Raw genomic sequence first — 20567 nt, 5'->3', positions numbered from 1 at the left:
ATGTTTCAGGAGCAAAACATCCAGTTTGCCCTGGATTCCGACTCGGAGCCTTTAGATCTGTGCGCTTTAGATCAGATTTATTTATATATATAAATAAATATATATAATATTATATTTATATAAATAAATACATATATATAATATTATATTTATTTATATATATATTTATATATACATATATATAAATCTCTGCATTTGTTGTTTGTGTATCCAGTTATCGCAATAATGTTTCAGGAGCAAAACATCCAGTTTGCCCTGGATTACGACTCGGAGCCTTTAGATCTGTGCGCGGACATTCTATCAATTAGAAAAATAATTCAGCTAGCAGTGTTATGGGATAGTTGTGCTCATACATATGCACTTGCCTAAGTTTAATGTCAACTATTTAAAACAGCATACTTTTTGTTTTAGCCAGTGCACTTTGAGATTATGACTGTTTTTTGCTGATGCAAGCCTCACAGAGAGAAACACTGATTTGTTACAGTGAACATTTATACCAACTCAAGTTAATCAAGCTCATTGGGTAAAAAACTTAGCAGCTTGAAAATAAATTTTGAATGCAAAAGATTGTTTGTTACTTGAGCAATGTTGAGCTTTTATTAAAAAAAGACAAATATATATAGTAGCTAAAAACGGGAGCGAAAGCATGCACAAAAACTCTAGACTGAAAATCTAGAAGACAATTAGTAACGTGTAAAATAATAGAAAAATATATTACGAGCAAAGTCATTTTTTTAGTAATAGCGCAACAAATCTGTTTTGTACAATGCACTCCCCAGGCCCGGTTTGTCTAAAATGAGAATCTCTACCAAAAATGCCAGAAAGTGGTTTGATGTTTTCATCATGTGATTCAAGGAAGAGAAGATAACTGAGAAGATAACTCCTAGCCTGTCTGCAGTTAGAAGACAACTCATTCCTTTAATTCAATGTGGTCAAGTGTGGTTTGCATATTATGAAGCATTTTTTCTAGTAAATATAGTTTGCATCGTATAGCTGAACCCAAATCAGCAACCAGAACAAACAGAATCTATGGATTCAAAACAACTGCATGGCTCTACAAAACAACTGCCACCATTCACAAGAGAATTGTCAGATTTTATAAAAAGATAACCGAAATGATACAAAATATCAAATTGTAGCCATACAACAATGAACTTCAACAAAGTTTATTTGAACAGACTAAGACAATACAAGCAAGCATAAAATACTAGTCAAGGCCGACAAAACAACCAATTTGTTCAAACTTAAAAATGGTTTATACAGCGAAATGTTGCAAATTGGTGAGACTTAAAACGTACAATAAGGCTGACAAGACAGCAGTAAACCAAATTACATTAGAAGACAAAGAAATAGCGCACAAATTAGGACTTGAGAAAAGAAATTGAGACACTAGCAGAGAAAAAGCCATTCATAACATTAAAAGATCACAAAGATAACTTCACAAACCACCCAACATGTAGACTAAGCAATTCAACAAAATCTGAAATGGGAAAAAAATTAGCAAAACCCTACTCACAAATGTCAGCAATAAAGTAACAAGAGAAACTAATGTAAAGTTATAGCACATTATGGGTGATATACCAAAATGGTTTAGAGCAACAAAGGAAAAACAACAGCAAGCATTTATTACTTTTTGCATTTGCAAATTTTACTCTTCAATAACAAAAATGTTATTAAAAAGCATTAGACTTTGCAAGCGACATAACAAAAGTCATAGATTATGAAAAGACAATCATACATGCAGAGAAATTGCCAGTATTCCATAAAGACGCTGCTTGGTCCAAGAGATTGTTTTGCGCGCCTATGGGTAGCTATGGCGGAGCTGAGCCTTGCGAATTAGTAAGGATTTACTTACTGATTCCAATACCCAAAGACCTTGCGATATTGGGTTATACAGAGACGACAGACTAGCGGTTGGCAAGGAGACACCACAAGCTATAAAGAGAACAGAGGAACTGGTATGCGACATATTTAATGAAATCAATTTGAAAAATACTAATGAGGCAATCATTAGATATATATAAATAATAAAAATATGTGAATATATATTTTGAGCAGGCGACGTGCAGCTGGTCATGGCTAAAGCAGGGTGACAGTAAGTCGATACCAGCTGCCCTCTTTCTTTTCACCATCGCCTATTGCGGAATGCTCGTGCAAGTTCTGTAGTAGTAAGTTACAGTAGGCCTACTCGTAACTGGAAAAAAAATTAGTAACTCAGCTGCTGAAGAAAATGAACTTGTCCCACTATCCCGAACGGTGGCAAATCTAACGTTATTAAGTAGTTGAGGTGTGGCAATTCATAGACAATACACTACAACATTGAATGAGAAGTACTTACCTTTTTGAAGTAGAAATTTAGTAGGTAAAACGCAGTAGCAGTACCTGCGCAAGTTCTGTAGTAGCTGTAGTTCTGTAGTACTTGTAGCTGGAAAAAAGTAACAGTAACTCGGCTGCGGAAGGAAATGAACATGGTTACTATCACAAACAGTGGCAAATCCAATGTTTTTAACCCTTTCACTGAAGTAGACTCATTTATGCGTTTTCTATGGTCGACCGCGTAGATGCATTTTTGCGACTTTACCCGCAATTGCTAGTAACTGAATTTTATTATTCGTTGATAACATAACCAACGGCCATTAGGACTTTTATAGCAGTGACAGTGTTGTTCGAAAGTTTCTCTATAAAATTAGCCTAAAGTTTAATATTTTAATCTTTGTTTGGGAATTTCCAACTTATAAACGAATGTTTTTTGTGTAAGTTAATTAAACGCGTCCGAGTTAGAAAACAAATAACTACTTATGTTGATATTAACTTGGCCTCTACAAGCCTAGTTACAGTCAAACCTCTACAAACAAAGATCCAGTCAAACCTCAGCATAAAAAGTTACAGTCAAACCTCTTCATTTAAATTTACAGTCAAACCTCTACATAGAAGTTAGTCACACCTCTACAGTCAAACCTCTACATAGTAAGATACAGCCAAACATCCACATAGGAAGCTACAGTCAAACTTGTACATAGTAAGAGACAGTCAAACCTCTACATATGAAGTGACAGTCAAACCTCAACATAAAAAGTTACAGTCAAACCTCTTCGTATAAAGTTACAGTCAAACCTCAACATAGGAAGTTAGTCACACCTCTACAGTTAAACCTCTACATATGTAGTGACAGTCACACCTCTACAGTTAAACCTCTACTTAGTAGGATACAGTCAAACCTCAACATACCTAATGAATGAATACCTAGTAATGACAATAAACTAAGCTATGCGGTATTATAAGCTCAACATAAATTTAACAGTGCCACAATAGAATTGACTATTGCTAACTCAACATTTTACCAGCTCGCTGACGACAATATCTAAAAGTGACCTGTGCCAGTCAGCCATTATCAGACACAACATACAGCCCTAACTATTCATTTACTCTTGAAGCTAGGGCTAGCTACATTGGATCACAGTCTAGAACACCTGCTGAATTAACAAAGTCTCTGATTGATACCTTATTGAAATGAGAGGAGCTGTCAAATCAAACTCGCTGTAATCCCTTACAAGCCTTTTCATAGTAACTACAACCTATAGCCATAACAAACCAACGCAATTACCGCTGCTCTTCCTACTTCCTTTAGTGTGTCTAACCTTACTAGACAGCTAACAGCAGGTGTCCGATCTTACTAGACAACTAACAGCAAGTGACCCATTTTAACAGACAGCTCGCAGCAAGTGTTTCATCTTGGTAGACAGCTAGCAGCAAGTGTCTAATCTTGCTAGACAGTTACCAGAAGATGTCTAATTTTACTAGACCGCTAGCAGCGAGTCCTCTAATGAAGTTTACCTCCTCTGCTTACATTGACAGAAATGTATATATGTAGCTTACAGAGAATGGCTATACAACAGCATACAGTCTTAACTATAATCTTTACTACATATTACTACTACTTACTGCTACTAACCGTGCGAAGCAATGCTAAGATTGTAAGGAAAAAGCATTGACTCTGATGGGAATTGAACTCCCATACTACAATGTGCAGTCCAGCACTGCAACCACTACACCACTCGACCACCTTGCCACTTCATGAATTGATTATACATTGAGTTCATTATACATATACTGATTACTCATTACAATCTCTCATGACACAATAGACTCCCAAACATACTAGTAAATAGACTCCCAAACCTACTAGTAATACAGTGCACTCTCAAGATCCGATAACCATGATATACGATTTTTCACCTTGTAAAGTTGAACATGGTGAGGTTTTCACCTCACCATACGATTTTACTTCACAATATGAAATCAAGAAACTTTTCGCCCGAGTTCAAATTTGGCAATCAGTGTGCTTATTACGATAAGTCGACATAACTAAGACGCCAAAATTCTGTTCGCCGAAAACATTTTCACAACCTTTGAAAGAGACAATGACCGATTTCTCTCAGGTCAGTATTCCACATGAGAAATTTTGTGATAAGTACACAAGCGAAAGCAAATATTCCTTTTTAGTGTTATACTCATGTTTACTATACACTTTTATTCAGCATACGTACCTACATGTATCTACATTTAATTCATTAGCTATGGAATCGGAGACCGATACAAACGTTACAAGACAAAGGAAAAACGATTTCCAAGACAACAAAATTGAAGATCACAAATAAATTGGAAAAAGGTGCCCGTATCGTATCGTTATTATTGCCAAGGAATATGGTCGCAGCCTATCAACAATTATTATTAAAACAAGAAATCCATTAAAGCAAGCACAAAGAGGAGCTTACAAGTAATGAAATTTACTACGTAAATGAAAATCATCGAATGTATGTAACTCATATATAACTAGCTACTCAAGATAGTTGACACATCCACATTACCTTCTAGAACTTGCGAAAGCCCTGCTCTCTAGGGTATCAATACATACGAACTTCTGCATGTATGGTTACATCGATTCTTGTGCACATTTCCTACAAGAGAAACTACTGTACATGTACAACCTTCTCTGGATCCTTTTACAAGTGTTAGCTCGCTAGCAATTTTCTGCATTGCACCAGCATTTACACTGCACCAGCAAGCATCATCCTGAATAGGTGATCAAGTAGGCTATCTTCTACATTGCACCAAGTGAGCTCGTTTTCTTAGAGCACCAGCAGAGACGCTGTGTCTTCTTGCGAACTGCTGCTTTTCGAGACCCAAAATGGTAAACTTTTTCTTTTAAAACCAGTAAAAATATTGGAGTTGAACCAGATGAAAAATTCCATTTCACTACGTATTAAATTTTAGTTCAAGTGTACAGTAACATAATCAGCATTGATACGTTTTGGCCTCCTCTCTGCTCCAACGAGCCAACCAGCAGATCCCAGCTTTAGTCACTAATCAGAGAACTCTTTCACGACCTTATATGAGCTATAGGCTAAATATGACATAGCTTTAATTCTGACTTGAAACGTTGGGTGTTGCGTATTGAACCCGTCTATCATATGTGGGATGAAGTATAATTGCTATTTATACAACCTCTTCTGCATACTATAAGCTCGAATTTTCAATCACGATTCAGAATAATAACTGGTAAGTTAGCATTGACAAAACTATCTTAACTTGTAAAGATCAAAAGCATGCCCTGTATCTTCTGCTCATGTAGTATAAGTCACTCAGAGCTTGTGAAGGTGTATAATCTAACCGCATTCTATAAAGTCCTGTTTACAGCTATCAACAGATTTTAATGATAACAAACTTGTTACCTGGTACAGAAGTTAGTTCATACATACTCCACTCTGAGCTGGGGATCATCCCCTCGTGTTCAGTAGATGTTGCTGTTTGAGGATGGATCTGTTTCACCTATAATATAGTAGCAGCTGGATAAAAGACACAAGAAGACATGAAGTTTGGGTTCACTTTAACCAAATTAGCCAATGGAAGACGAGTGATGTTGAAGTGTTCCAAACAAACTCTGACACGTTGAACTAAATGCCTTTCGCCATGGCAAGCATAAGACTGATCAGAGAAGTATCAAACATGAGTGTGTGCAGTTATGTTATGGTCTAAGATAGATGCTATAGAACTTCTAATTCTACAACTGTTCCACACTAACATCTACATGTAAAATCAACAGTTCAGGTAACTAGATAATTTCAGTGTGGGCTCTGGTAACCAGATAATCTCAGGGTGTCTCAGGTAACCAGATAATCTCAGTGTGAGCTCAGGTAACCAGATAATCTCAGTGTGGGCTGAAGTAACAGTGTATTTTTCTTGGATTACAGAGAAACTGTAGGACTAAATGCTTGTAGTACCATTTAGTGATACCTGCACCACCTGCATACAAACAAAAAAGTGACACATTAAAGGCTATAATAAACGACTCTTTTCAATTTTCATATGCAGTAAAAACTTATCGCAATGATATAATAATTATTGTTCTATAATAAATATTTTCAGGACTCAGTACCTTTTGCCATGACAAGCATAAGACTGAACATAGAAGCATCAAACACGAGTGTATGTGTGTGTAGTTATGGTTTATAATAAATGGTGTAGAATTATGTGTCGAACTTCTATTTATATAACTTTTCAACACTAACATCTACATGTAAAATCAACAGCTTGTACCAAACTAATGAACTCTAGGAAGAGTGATAACTACAGTAAACCTTGCACATCGATGTCCACTTTGAATCATCAACATTGATAACAGATCCAAGGTCAGCTGGAGGACTCTTTCTCTTTAGAGCCTTGAATGTTTTCATAAAGTTATCCTCAACAACTTCTGTGACTGTATCTGACAATCGCTAGGTTATTATTGATGTGAGCAAAGACTGATTGTTGGAATCTCCGTCAGACCACCTAAAATTAATAAGAATGTAATTACAATTATGATTTAGTAATCAGTGTAGATAATTGACCAATGAGACGCCTGTGGTAGTAATGATTACCTGGTGGCTGACTCACTATCCATGACGAATGTAGGCACTTTTTAAATGAGGTCATGACTGATAACTACATTTCAATGCCTAGTCTCCGCTTCCTTTATAGAAGTTTATAATTTAACTGAATATTATATATACAGTATTATGCATATAAAAACTTTAGCGAAAAAATATTACAATACATTAAAGAGAAAATGAGAAATGCAGACAGACCTGAGATTAATAAATAGCTGAGTTGAAAAGCGACTTGATACTAGTACAAGTTTGTTTGGCACACCTAATAAATTGACACAAAAAGTGATGCTGTGTACAATGTGTACAACTTTATGTGTACAATGACTGGATGTACATATGAAGCACCTCCTTCATCATCAGTTGTGGTTATGAATGCAATTTAAACTGCCAATCTTTCAACTGTAAGTCCACAACTTACCCAACTGCACCCTGCTAGGACAAACTTGGTACTTGACAGAAGCTTATACATACATTATATACTGGCTAGAACTGGGTGTAAACCTTCAGTTATATTGTTTATATAAACATTTAGATAAACTTGTTTATAAAATACACAACACTCTGATATTGATGATGAAAAATAATGAATAATTGTTCTTCCTAAATTAAAATAATGTATAGAAGGTAGACATGGCTCAACTGCTACAGTAGCAATGGCTAGTGATTCTAATTTAAACGACAACGCGTACAATTTTCCTTAGGAGTCCTGAGTTCACCTTAATCTACAAGTACTGATAGAACGAACATCAACACGTTTTATCCATCAAATATAGCTAAACATTTACTAAAGTATTTGTCTGATACAACAAAAAAGGCAATGAGGTGTTTAATTTGTTCCTTGATAGGCCATAGATCTAAAATGCAACACTGATGTTTTATTTCATTATGATGTAGCGTCACTGTACGTGTAGAGGTGGTCAAAGTATGGAATCTCTGTTCATTGATGTTAGAAAGGTCAGAGGTACATCAGCATGAATATTAAAAATATTTTTGGCATCTTAAATAAATTAAACTTGGATATTAATATCACCAGGTACCCAGCTTTGCCCAAATAGTGGAAGATATAAAAAATACAATCAAGCGATATGTTATAGCAGTGTTTTTATTTAACTTGAAAGGAAATGTATACTATGATCCATGATATAACTACATAGTAATAATAGTTAGATAAGTGAAATGCGATCTTTAAAAAGACTTTGTGAATAATCTCCGCACAATCTTGATACACTATTTTTGGAGTGCCTTTTGATAGACAACATTTTTTGCTTTCCTATCCGGTGTCAAGTTGCACAAAATTTTAGGATTGCTAACCCTTGAGCAGCTTATATTAAAACAACAATGTGAGAACACTTTGTGAACACAACTTTGCAAGTTCAGTCCAATGACATTAAGTGTTTGTCCTTGACTCCCATTCACAGACATTGTAGAGCTGAGTTTGATTGGAAACTGGTGTCTCTTGATTGCAAATGTTAGATCTGATAGGATGAGGAGAATCTTGGGATGAACACATTTTCACTTTTGTATTTGCCTGTCAAGATGGTGGCCTCTAAAACATAGGCCACCATCAGTGTAATAACTAATCGAGTTCCACTGCAAAGCTTTGGTAGGTAGTTTCTAAGAATAATATCTGGGCTCCTTTCAAAATAAGATTATGAGGAGGAAGCCCAGTATCCCATCATTTTTGATCAACCATGTTGTCAAACAATTTGTAGATCTTGCGGCCATGACGTCTTCGTCAGGGAGTTTGGTATTGGTTGAAAAATGGCTCTTTAAAGGTTGCTTGCAATAAAATTCACATTACAGTTATTTGGTATCAAAAGATTCACCATGTCTTACTCTGTTGCGGTGTAGGTGCCAAATATGTGGAAATGTGATTACAAGCTCTTAAAAGCTCAAAAACGAACTGTTCATCGCAGCCACACAAGACCGTCGTAGTTTGGATTTTCTTTCCAAAACGGCTCAAATGTGACGTAGTTGTGAGAGATGGTTTCTGTTTACACTTTCATGCAACCTTATTCGTCAAAATAGTTTCACAAATATACTTCACGCATTCAATAAAACAATGTCTATTGTTCTTACGCGTTTGTTTTATCGTCATTGTAATGCTGTCACTTTTAGCACTGATATCTTATAACTTACCGTAAGAAATCGTTCAACTTTTTAACCTTAGCTCAAAGGAGTACATATCATTGTCTGATAATCATGACAAGCCTGTTGGTCACCTGTGATAATCCAAAAGTGCTGCAAAAATGATTTGCGAAGTATTGGGTCACGTGATCAGATTACGACTTGGCGTTTGAATGCCGAAACTAATGCGAAACACTAATGCCGAAACAAAGCTGTAAAGTAGCGAGCATCTATATTTGATACGGGGTCTTCGGTAAAACCCGAAGTGTTTGTCATAAACTAGTGCTACGATAAGTTTTATATTGAGCTTTTTATTGGCCTTTCAATTCACGTGAGAAAATCACGTGACAAGACAATAACCAAATTTTATGGCTACGTCATCGAAATAAAGAGATTTCAATCTACGGCGGCTTTTCGTTTTTGAGCTTTCAAGAGCTTGTAATCACATTTCCACACATTTGGCACCTACAACACAACAGAGTAAGACATCGTGAATCTTTTGATACCAAATAACTGTAATGTGAATTTTATTGCAAGTCAGCGTTTAACCAACAGGTGTTTGGTCTGAGAATCTGGCTGGCAAATTTGGACTCACCTTGAACATAAATTCTTCTGTTGATTGCTTTTTATTACCATAAACTTGGCGTTATATCATAATACAATATCAGATATCCATACTTACATATAGAAGTATGTGGCCCTATATAATAACTATTTACTTTTATGATCAAATGTAATTGAAGATTGAATACTATTTTCTATATAACATAATGATTCAGATTTCTTTAAAGCACATCAGATATATCAATTATAAAGTAGCTTGGCTAATCAGAATCACCAACAAATCTCGCAGAATTCAAAGATAGTTTGTGAGAACACGCTGAGCTGCAGAAAAGACGAAATTTCCTAGACGAAATGTCAATACTTCCGATTGACACATTGACATGACATAATATGCTGCATTTGATTATAGAATTCATTAATTTTTTCGACCAATGTACAAAACTACTGTGTGTTTGACAGCTTGCTTGCTTAGAGTTAGATGGAACAAGCTATTTCGAGGCTAGAAAAAACCTTTAGAGTTAAAAATAAAGTTATTAGATTTAGTCAAATCGAATGAAAGCAGAACCACTGTAGAGAATTGAGAGTAGAAAATTGAGCACATGGAATAGTAAGCTAGAGTTGGCAGCTAAACCAAAAAATGAATAACTTAAAATCATTCATACCATTGTTTTTGAATAGAGTAGCATTTTCTCTATATGAACAGTTACCACAGGACACAAAGGATGACTATTCAAAGCTGAAGAATGAGCTAATGACCGATTTCATCATAAACTGGTATAGGGCATATGAACAATTGCGTGATCGTGCATTATTGGATGGTGAGACAGTAGATGTTTATCTGTCAGGCCTGTGTAGGCTTGCTGATGCAATAGGCCAAAACAATCCTGAACCATTGCTAAAATGTGCTTCTGTCTCAAGGTTGCCAATGGAAGTAGCAAGTCAATTAAAAGCAACGGGGGCTGTGGAAGATATGAACCTAGATGAAATGGTTACAGGAGCGAGGACAGATCTTTCTATCGAAGCTGACTCACCATCATATATATGCAGCGCAGGAGTAACAGACAAGAGTGATAACAACTGACAATGCTATACATGTTTTGGATTTGACCATGTCTCTAAAGAACGCCCTACTGAAAGAAAAGTTGAGGACAAAAACAGGTTCACTGTTATAACTGCAATGTAGTGGGGCACATAAGTCATCAATGTAAGTCCAAACAGTTAGGAAACAAAAACGGGGAAGTGTCTGCATCGGCTACTCACTCCAATCCCACTCAGTAAAAACAGCACCACCATTTTTCACAGCCTAAATTTGAGATGTACCCGTCCAGATTTTAATTGATAGTGGCTGTGAGCAATCTGTGGGCTATTTCACAATCAAGTGTACATCAAGGATTTCAATTTTATTATAACATTGTACTGTTTGTTCAATGGCAAAATACTTTGTGAAATTCAAGATCTTGGTAAAGTAAGAAAAAACCTCTACAGCGCAAAAAACCGTTTTCATTTTGGTGAATTAGAACGGAAGCTGTAGCCATTTATGTCATCAGAATCACCCAATTTTTGAACGTTATATCGTTTCACTTGATTTTTCATCATCAATATCATGAGTAAAACTTCAAGAAAACATAATTATGTATGTATTTTGATAATGATTCTCACAGCCCAGTAAAATTTCCAACAAAAAAATATGTCACTCATGTCACAAAGCTCCAATTCCTCGCTTTTTTGCTCACTTTATTAAAAATGCCCACCCGTTATGAGTTATAAGTGTTTTTCTTGAGTGTGTTTTTAGAAGGAGGTAGTTTGAAACATTAATTCACCAGTTTGTCATTGTAAACTTCATAAGATTCTTCTGGCTCTTAGCTTCAAAATGAATGCTCCATATTGTTTGTACAATGCATATTACCCCAGCTATAATCTTTGATTGAAAATAAGACATTGACAAGGTAAAATACGTAGTGTCCATACCCTACTCTGATTTGAGAGAAGAAATACATATGAACTATTACAATCCATGCTTGGTTGTTTGCTTTTCATCCCCTTGCTAAAAAAAACAACAACTGACAACATATCCTGAGTGAGTCATGTGTGTATTAGGGATAAGTAATCATTTGTGGTGTTCGTCACCTGAGTAGTGTCCGTACCCCTAACTTTATAGCCACGTAAACAGAAAATCAATCAAATACCAATTATCTTTCTTAGTCAGCCATCTCAGCTGACATATGAGTGTTGTTTATAGCTGAATTTAGTTGGCCTAGGACAATAATGTTTTGATGAACTCACTAATATGCTGGTTTGAAGGGTTTTTGACATTATAGATGCTGCCTAGTTTCCCTATCAATAGACACAGTAAGCACAATTCTTCGGTCTTTATTTGGTGACTGAGTCTCATTATCCAAAGAAATTGTCAACAATAACATAGCTTGCATATCAATGATGAAACAACGATAATTATAACTCTGACCTGATAGGGGTACGGACACAACAAAATTACACAATATGTTGTTTTGGGTCCCATAAAGGATATATATCAGGGAAAGTTGCTAGAACTGATCAGAAGTTGACTTGCTATCATAGGAAAGAAGGTAAGCGCTATATAATCTATACAAAATAACTTTTAGCAATGTAGATAAATAGCCTACAACAAGCACAGCTTCATTCAATCTTGTTGTTCACATTTACGTGATGTATGACGCAGTCAGACATAATGCTCAGTATATCAGTTGGTTGATGCTCAAAATGACTTCAGAAATGTGATGCAATAATTAAGTTGGATAGTAAACATAGTTTAATGGGAGCTTTTTTGTTGTTAGATTGCCAATGATGGAGATTGTCAAGATTGCCATTGTCAAGATGAGAGGACATCGGTGAAACAAAGCATAATCTGCATTACAGAGGAGAAAGCTAAGGACACCACTGTGGTCATAGCCTTTAAAGATTTTGCTTTAAAAAGAGTGGAGGAAGAGAAACCAGTAATTTTCAAGCGAGTACACATATTCACTGATGGTGCTCCAGCACAGTACAAAAGGAAGAACTCATTTCATGACATCAGCCAACATGAGATTAGCCTGCAGAGAAGCTTCTACGAGACCAGCCATAGAAAGTCAGTTTGTGATGGCCTTGGAGCTACAGTGAAGTCCAGTGTGTACTAGGCTGTTATATCTAAAAAATCTGTCTTAGCAAATCCAAAGGAGTTCTATGAATACTGTGAAGAAAACTTAAAGATTCCCTTCAGAATGGCTAGGGGTTATGTCACCAAGCGTGAATACTTTATCTTGAAGCAAGGTGCCATCAATCTAGAGCGATCAAATATTCTGCCAGTCAAGATGGGAGTGAGACAACTCCATGCTGTGAAAAACACACCAGCTTCCTAGGTTTTCTGAAAGGTCAGCTTTTTCCTGCTACTGTGACTTCTGTCAAGACGAAGAGGGCGATGGGTGTATCAACAAAGGCTACTGCGGAGACTGGCTGGAGGAGAAACTGGCGGTGAAGGGAGCTGAGGGGACAAGAGTGGCAGATGTGTGTATTCCAACAATCAGTGCTGCATCTGTGCCAGTGGTGGAGACAAATTATAGACAACGCTTGTCTGTGGTGGCAGTAACCTATGAAGATAGCTTTGCTGTTGGAGAAGTAATTGGAGTTGATGGAAACAATCTTGATGTACGGTTCATGAAAGAGGGTGCCAACAAAAGATTTATATAGACTAGAGAGCCAGGGACTGTTGAAAGAAAGTTTGTTTTTTGTGCTTGAAAGTGAAGACATACAGCCATTTCAGCTTAACTTGAAATTTGCCACAACCAAGTCATAAGTTATATAAAAAAAACCTTGCGCACAAATATGCTTATTTTTTGTATATTATGTGATGTCCGCACCCCTAAATGACAGGAATAAGTGTAACTGTTGTATTATACAGCTTAATTCAACTTCAACATACAGCTCAACTTCAACTTTGTTTATAGTTTATCAATTGATCAATAAATAAATAAATATATTTCCAATGAAAATTTTCTGTAGATTTTTTGTAGTGTCAGTGCCCTTTGATTAGCTTCATATTATTTGATGCACAGACATGGTTGTGTTCAAGCTAGCCTTGTGAAAGTTTATACGCTGTTAACTTGCAACCTGGAAGACTTGGAAATTTTCAGTAGAATGATGAACCAATCCTGAGAGGCAAATAAAATTTCTCAAAGTCTCAAATAAAAGTCCCAAAGTAAAAATTCAAAAGTGTACTGAGTTTTACAAAATTGGTTAATTAGATTGTAAATATTGAACTATTGAAGTTCTTCTTTTAGAACATTAAAAACAGTTCCATTTTGTGCTCTTAGTGAAGGTGTAATATATACTCTTATACTTAATTTAATATATTCCTGCACATTGAAATGGCTGGCATAGCTTTTAATGTTAATATGAGAGCTGCATTGGATGTCATATTCTAATTTTGTAATGTCCGTAACCCTTCAGACATACCCTGATAAAATGTTATTTAAAATCAGACCCACCGGAATGGTGTGCTTTATCATTAGGTTTCTGAAAGGCCAGCCTTTTGCACATACAATGATCTAGAATTCAAATTATTTAATGCAGTTTGGTTTTTTAGCTAAGGTGAAACACAAAATGCACACTTGATTGTGAAATAGTCGTGTGATATCACATGATGTTGTAAATAAACTCGGGCTAGTGATCACAGGCCATGCCAGAACAGTAAGGATGTTAAATGGCAATACTAGAAAGTGCAGTCATGATGTAGCAGTTAATGTAAACATTGGAACATCTACTGTACAGTTGCATTATTTAGTTGCACCAAAGCTTGTGTGTGGGTGCAAACAAATTCTAGGAATATATCGATGGAATATCCATATTAGGTGGAGATCTGATTAACTCAAGTAAAAGTGTGCAATTTGGATGTGAAACTACAAATCCTGTAGCGACAACAAGTAAAAGAGAACTGCACGCTAGATGTCTAACTATTGATGACAGTGACGTTAAAGCAACATTCAATGGATATAAACGCGGAGTTTCTTGGAAATGGAAAGATCAAGAGTCTGTATTGACAAACCAATGTGCTGAGTATGCAATAAGTGAACGGTATAAAATACAGTATGACGACAAAATTAAGCAGTTGATTAGTGATGGTTGGCTGGAAAGACATAATGAACAAGTACATGGCGAGGTGAGTGGTGTAATTCCTCTTGTGGCGGTTTTTCAACCGAATAAAAGTAGGAAGGTCAGATCAGTAATGGGCTATAGCCGAGAATTAAGCAAACATGTACATAGTAATCCAGGAAATAATGTTGCTGTATGTCAAGACAAACTGAGACAGTGGCGCAAGTTTGGTGACACAGCTTGTATGTTAAAATTTGCAAAAAGCATATTTGCAACTACATGCAGATGTCTCCTTGCAACGATTTCAGGCAGTGCGCTACAAAGGGCAGTTATATGTAACGGCTATGTAACGACATCTTGGCTATTATCCAGTAGCAAAATGGTTAAGAGTTGCCTGTAGCTACATGAAACATAGAATGTGAACTGCATATCACATTGGTAAAAAAATGGCTATGTAGAAAGTAATGTACAGTTAGTTTGGCTGTGTCTGATGATTACGTTATGGAAAAGCTCCGCAACCATCACGATACTCATCCCTTAGGAGTAGACCAAACTTTATACCACTTATATATTACGGTTAACTGGGGCTCAAGCATGTCAAAAGAAGATGTAGAGGAGATTGTGAAACAATGTCATGTCAGCAAGAGAATTTATCCAGCCTCAGTCTAGTGCGATAATAACGCTAGCTTGCTCAATAAAATTGAGCTTTTTGAGGTCATTTTTTCTCGGCATTCAGCCTATTAAACATCCTGTAACAAGCTACAAGCAATGTTAAATAGCTTATCTACCTTTCAGAAAAGACGGAGATTATTTTGAAGGCTAAATTTAGAGAATAATGGGTTTTAAGACACCCATCTCTATAATTCTAGATCAGACTAAACATCACTAACTTTCGTCCCTAAAAAGCTAGGATACGTCACATATTTATTGCCAGGGCTTGTTGTGTCATTTGCGACACCGATATTGGATCGCTGTGAAAAAGCCTTCAAAAACAAAATTTTTTTTGAAAATTGGTGGACCAATCTTTATTTTGAGTACAAAATCAGAATCAGCCTGCCTGATTTACCTACGAGGAAACAATGAAAGCTGTTCATGGCAGTTATGGTTTAAAGACTGGCATCGGCTAGCCACTGATATTGCACAACAAAGATACTCCGTATTTGACTGTTATAGACTGTGGATCGAGTCGGTATGCCATACGGAGAAAACTAAGGAATGAGACATTTGTAGTGCAACAATTAGAAAACATCTTTGCTGAACGAGGGGCTCCAGTGGAGTTGCTTTTTGACAATGGACCATGTTTCAAAGCACTGACAAATATGTTGAAGAAGTGGAATGTAACTCACATATTCAGCTGTGCGTACAGGACATCTGGTAATGGTATAATAGAACTTAATCATCACAAAATCAATCGAATGCTTGCTCGGTGGAGAGGTAGTGTTAGTGATATGGTGTAGTGATATAATCACACTCCTCACACAGAGGGCATTGTGCAAACAGGCAGACTATTTGCTTATGAATCTGAAACATCAGTAGCTGCAGGAGCTGCTGGCAGAGATAATAGTTTGAATCCGTATAGTGGGGATGACCACGGGTATGTGAAACCACGCAATGCAAAATTACATCAACATGGAGAACTGGCAATGTTACGGCTCTTGTTTCTAACATGGCAGTCAAAGTTGACAGTATGACGCGTCATGTAGGAGATATTAGGCTCTCTTGGAGCCCTAATGATTCACCTTCATTTACACTGATAAACGATGAGTTAGACTCTGAATCGGACTCCAATGTTAATATTGGAAATGAAGCTACGAATGACAGTAGTATAACTGAAAACACTGATAAAGATCCTTCTAAAGACCAATTAAAATTAAATAATACATCATCTCCTGTTAGAGAGCGTAAGACCCTTGCTTGGTGAGCTGATTCTTTGGTTTAGTAATCTACAGATCAGGGGGAATGTGATTTTACACATTTTGTGTGCTTTAGTCGACTGCAATTACTGCATCATAGTATAACATATATGTTGAGTAAATATGTCATAATACTTTTTGTAGTGATTTCATTGTCTTTTGTTTTAAACATTCTGTGGTTGCCTAACTGTCTTATTATATATTGTTCATACCTTTACCTTCTATTGTCAATTGTTCAAGTGATTGCATAACTGTTTTATTATACCCTAGGACACTTATATTTCGCTAGTATTTAGTTTCGTGAGTAGCTCACAGAGTAAAATTTCGCAGCAACTTAATTTCGCGGCTCTGATGAGTGCGAAAATATAGGGATGTGAAAATAAATGCAGTGGAACAAACATAATTAGATTCCTCAGGTTCAGTTCATTGATAAAAAAAAATTTCAATTTGTGACTAGTTTGTAATTGTGAACCGCAGGTAGAATGGTGTTGGCAAGGTCGATAATGCAATTTGATCGCTTACTGCCATTTGATTCTTGGACTATCAACAGGTCCGTTTTCACTGGGGCGGCTGGCCGGCTGAGCCGCCCCAACTTTTTGGGAATTTTTTACGGTAAGTACAGTCCAACTCGGATAACTCGCCCTCAGATAAAATGTAATATTTCATCTCAAACACAAAGTTAACTCAAATGGATTTGTTTGGTCAGTTCCAACGCAATGATAAATTCCTTCAGATAACTCGACCTCAACATCATTTATTCGAAAAGTTATTTGCCCAATGGCCATGGACACGGTTTTTATCGCTGTAGAATATCACTTCATTCCAAGCCATAGAGACAAACGTCAACTTCTAGTAGTTCTTAGGCATCATTATTATCATCAGCAGAGGCAAAATATTTTTGTTAACAACTTTTATAAAGGTTTGCAAAAGATTAAGTTTTATCAAACACCCGCTTGGCCATGTCCCATCGAAAGCGTAAAAGCCTCCGAATGAACTTAAAATAAAATCCGCAAAATTGATCTTTGTTAAAACGCTCAAAAGAAAAAGATGTCTCTTTTCTGAGCGTTTTAACTGCGGTCAAGTTTTGCCTATTTTAATTTAAAAACGTCTCTTCAGTCACACCACTTAAAACAAAACAAATCTCAAAAAATTACAAGTTATTGAAGAGGTGTCAGTGGTGAATCCAAACCTTTCCAGAGCCATGCTGCTTGTGTAGTAGTGTGAGTGTCAGTGTGTCTTATTTTCTTTCAACACACAGGGCTCACTGCATTGATTGATGTCCCCAACAAACGATAACAGTACTAATGCGTGTACATTGACATCAAAATTCCTATCATTATAAATCATTCTTAATGGGAAAATAATCATAATTAATTGCAAAATAATAACGCAATAAATTTTGACAGTCAAATTATTTTGTTGGTTCATATTTTAACGATGCTATAGTGGTCGTTAAAAACGTTAAAATAGATGTCGTTATAAAATTCCACTCTACAGTATTAATGAACAAAGCTATTTAGTTTCGCCTTTTTACTCATTTGTTATAATAGTTTAGTTTCACACATGAAACTTTCACGAGAGGATGACACAGCAAAAGTTAGATGCCGCGAATACATAAGTGTACTAGGGTATGCTGTTTATTTCTCCTCTCTGTCTATTGTTTCTTTGAATGCATAAATGTCCTATCATATAGTCATACCTGCTAACTCTCACACATTGGGCGTAAGACTCACGCAAACACCCCAAAGAAAAAATGAAAATGCGTGAGAAATGCTTGAGATTTTTGCCCCAATTTCCACAAATTTATATATACTATCATTGATACATCAATTGCTCCAAAACCAAATCTCAAGCATTGCCCCACACTTGGGTTGGCAGGCCTGCATATAGTGTTTGTCTACTCTTTGTCTATTGTATACTGTGTTATGTGTGGTATTTAAGGAATTTACTCACTCGAACACCACACTAACTTCACTGATTAGTGATTACCTTGTCTCACTTTATTCAGACTATGCTTTTATGATTAATGTCTCAGAAGGCAAGCCGCCTAATTATGGTTGCCAATTATTGTTGCCAAGAGTTCAACTTATAGGACTTGACCTAGATTTTTAGTGCAAGTCCAACTATGCTATTTATTAGATGTCAGAGTAGCAATAGAAATACTCTTTATTCTCATAAACCAAAACCTTAATACACAAACAGCAAAATTCTAAAATAAAACAACAATAAGTAATAAAAGCTAAGTAACAAAGTATATCTTACGCCAACAACTAGTTGAATCTGTTCTTAAGCTGTCTTGTACGTCTACAAGAGGTCACAGTCATAAGAGCGAGAAAAAAAGGGATAAACTACTATAAGTGTTCCTATTTATAGGTATTTCGGTTACTGTGGTTGGTCATTGAGGGAGCACTGTCTTCTAGTACGTCGATGGAAATTCACCAGATTAATGAGATGGTATATTCAAATTATTTTGTCAATGTCCGGTGTTTAGCTGGAAGGAAAATGAATTTCAGCTTCACTTGGTAGTTGATTTTTCTACGTTTAGAGTTCTTAATTAGCTGGTTGCTGCATTTGAATTATTGAACTTTGGATGCCTTCAGGGGTCTTGTTGCTGGTGTGGCTTGCTATCTGTATGTCCCGTTGTGTGTGTTGTGTGTACAACCTCTGGGCATAATCCATTCTTTAGCGGTGTCTTTGTATTTCCAAACAACATCATAATGTATGTGAATCCAGTAATCTGTTCCATTCCGTATCCGCATCGAGTTTTAGCAAAATGTCAATATAACAACTGTATGTATCTGGGTCAGTTGAATACAGGAGTTCAGTATTGCAAAATGAACAGCTTGCTTGCTTAGAGTTAAGTAGAGCAGTGTGCACTTCTAAATTGCTAAGCCACTCTGCCGTGCTAATTCACGCACGTCTGTCAAGCTCTTAAAACCAAGTTATTTGTCATATTGGACCTATACAACATGTTTTTCCTAAGATTAAGTTCTTACGTACAATTTCATTACATGTATGATTACACCAATGATATACAGCCCCCCCCCCATGGGAGGCTGTATATCATTGACTACACACACACATATAAAACCGAACAAAGTTTATGAACTTAGTTGAGAAACTTGCTTGACACCGTGACCGGTCTTGATGCAAAAAGCATGACGCACGAATACATTTGAACTGCGCAATGATTAAAAATTAAAAAACTATTAACGAACATTGTTTTAAAAAACCTGTCGCTTAATATAATGAGGGAACTTTTCATCTTAAAGCTATCCCAAAATTGCGAGTGCTAGAACAATTTAAGAACTTTGCAAGAACCTTTATCATAAAATATCAGTGGTCCGGTTTCTAACCCGGGTGCACAGATACGCTAGGGCGCTCTGTAAAAAGCGGGGACCTTTTGGAAGATTCCTAAGTACCTGTGGATTGCTGGTTTTCATAATTTCAAAAAGGTTGTACAATGGACTAGCTAATTAGATAAAATTATTGGGAAAAACTACGTACATGTACCGAAAAAGTTTCGGTAACGCATACGTCTCTTCAACGTTTCGTAATACTAGCAGTGTGTAGCGAGGCAGTAAATTCACTTTTTCGAAAAAGAAAACTTTCTTTTTGCATGACGCAAAACTTTTTTCGCGTCATGCACGGCGTTAGGAAACTATTCAGCTCGTTTGTTAAGCGAATAAGAAAACTAGTTGCCGGCTGCGTACAAAAAGATCGAAGTTTATTCATATGAGTATATGTGTATTTGTTTTGTCTACTGGCAATGTAAGCATTAGTGTATATTTGTTCATCGATAATACACTTTACTATTTAGAGTACGCTTCACACGATGTTACCAAGGTTGACATCTTGACAGCTTTAATATCATTACGACATCGGTGAGTTATACGATTAATTTCCTAGTGTTTGTTAAACACTATCTATT

The 20567-nt window shown here is 36.3% G+C and overlaps 1 long non-coding RNA gene across 1 annotated transcript; it reads right to left on the bottom strand.

Moving 5' to 3' along the window:
• Positions 1-1080: 1080 nt before the first annotated feature.
• On the bottom strand, positions 1081-6826 carry LOC137396274 (uncharacterized). The gene is made up of 5 exons (XR_010978518.1): positions 6639-6826; positions 5733-5829; positions 4869-4958; positions 2339-2425; positions 1081-1935 (listed from the first exon to the last, which is right to left on the bottom strand). It is a non-coding gene; the product is annotated as an uncharacterized lncRNA (long non-coding RNA).
• Positions 6827-20567: the final 13741 nt, after the last annotated feature.

Source organism: Watersipora subatra, chromosome 5 (assembly GCF_963576615.1).
Source record: "Watersipora subatra chromosome 5, tzWatSuba1.1, whole genome shotgun sequence".
Lineage (NCBI taxonomy): Eukaryota > Metazoa > Bryozoa > Gymnolaemata > Cheilostomatida > Watersiporidae > Watersipora > Watersipora subatra.
Note: the sequence above shows the minus strand (reverse complement) of the source record. Positions and strands in the feature narration are given on the sequence as shown.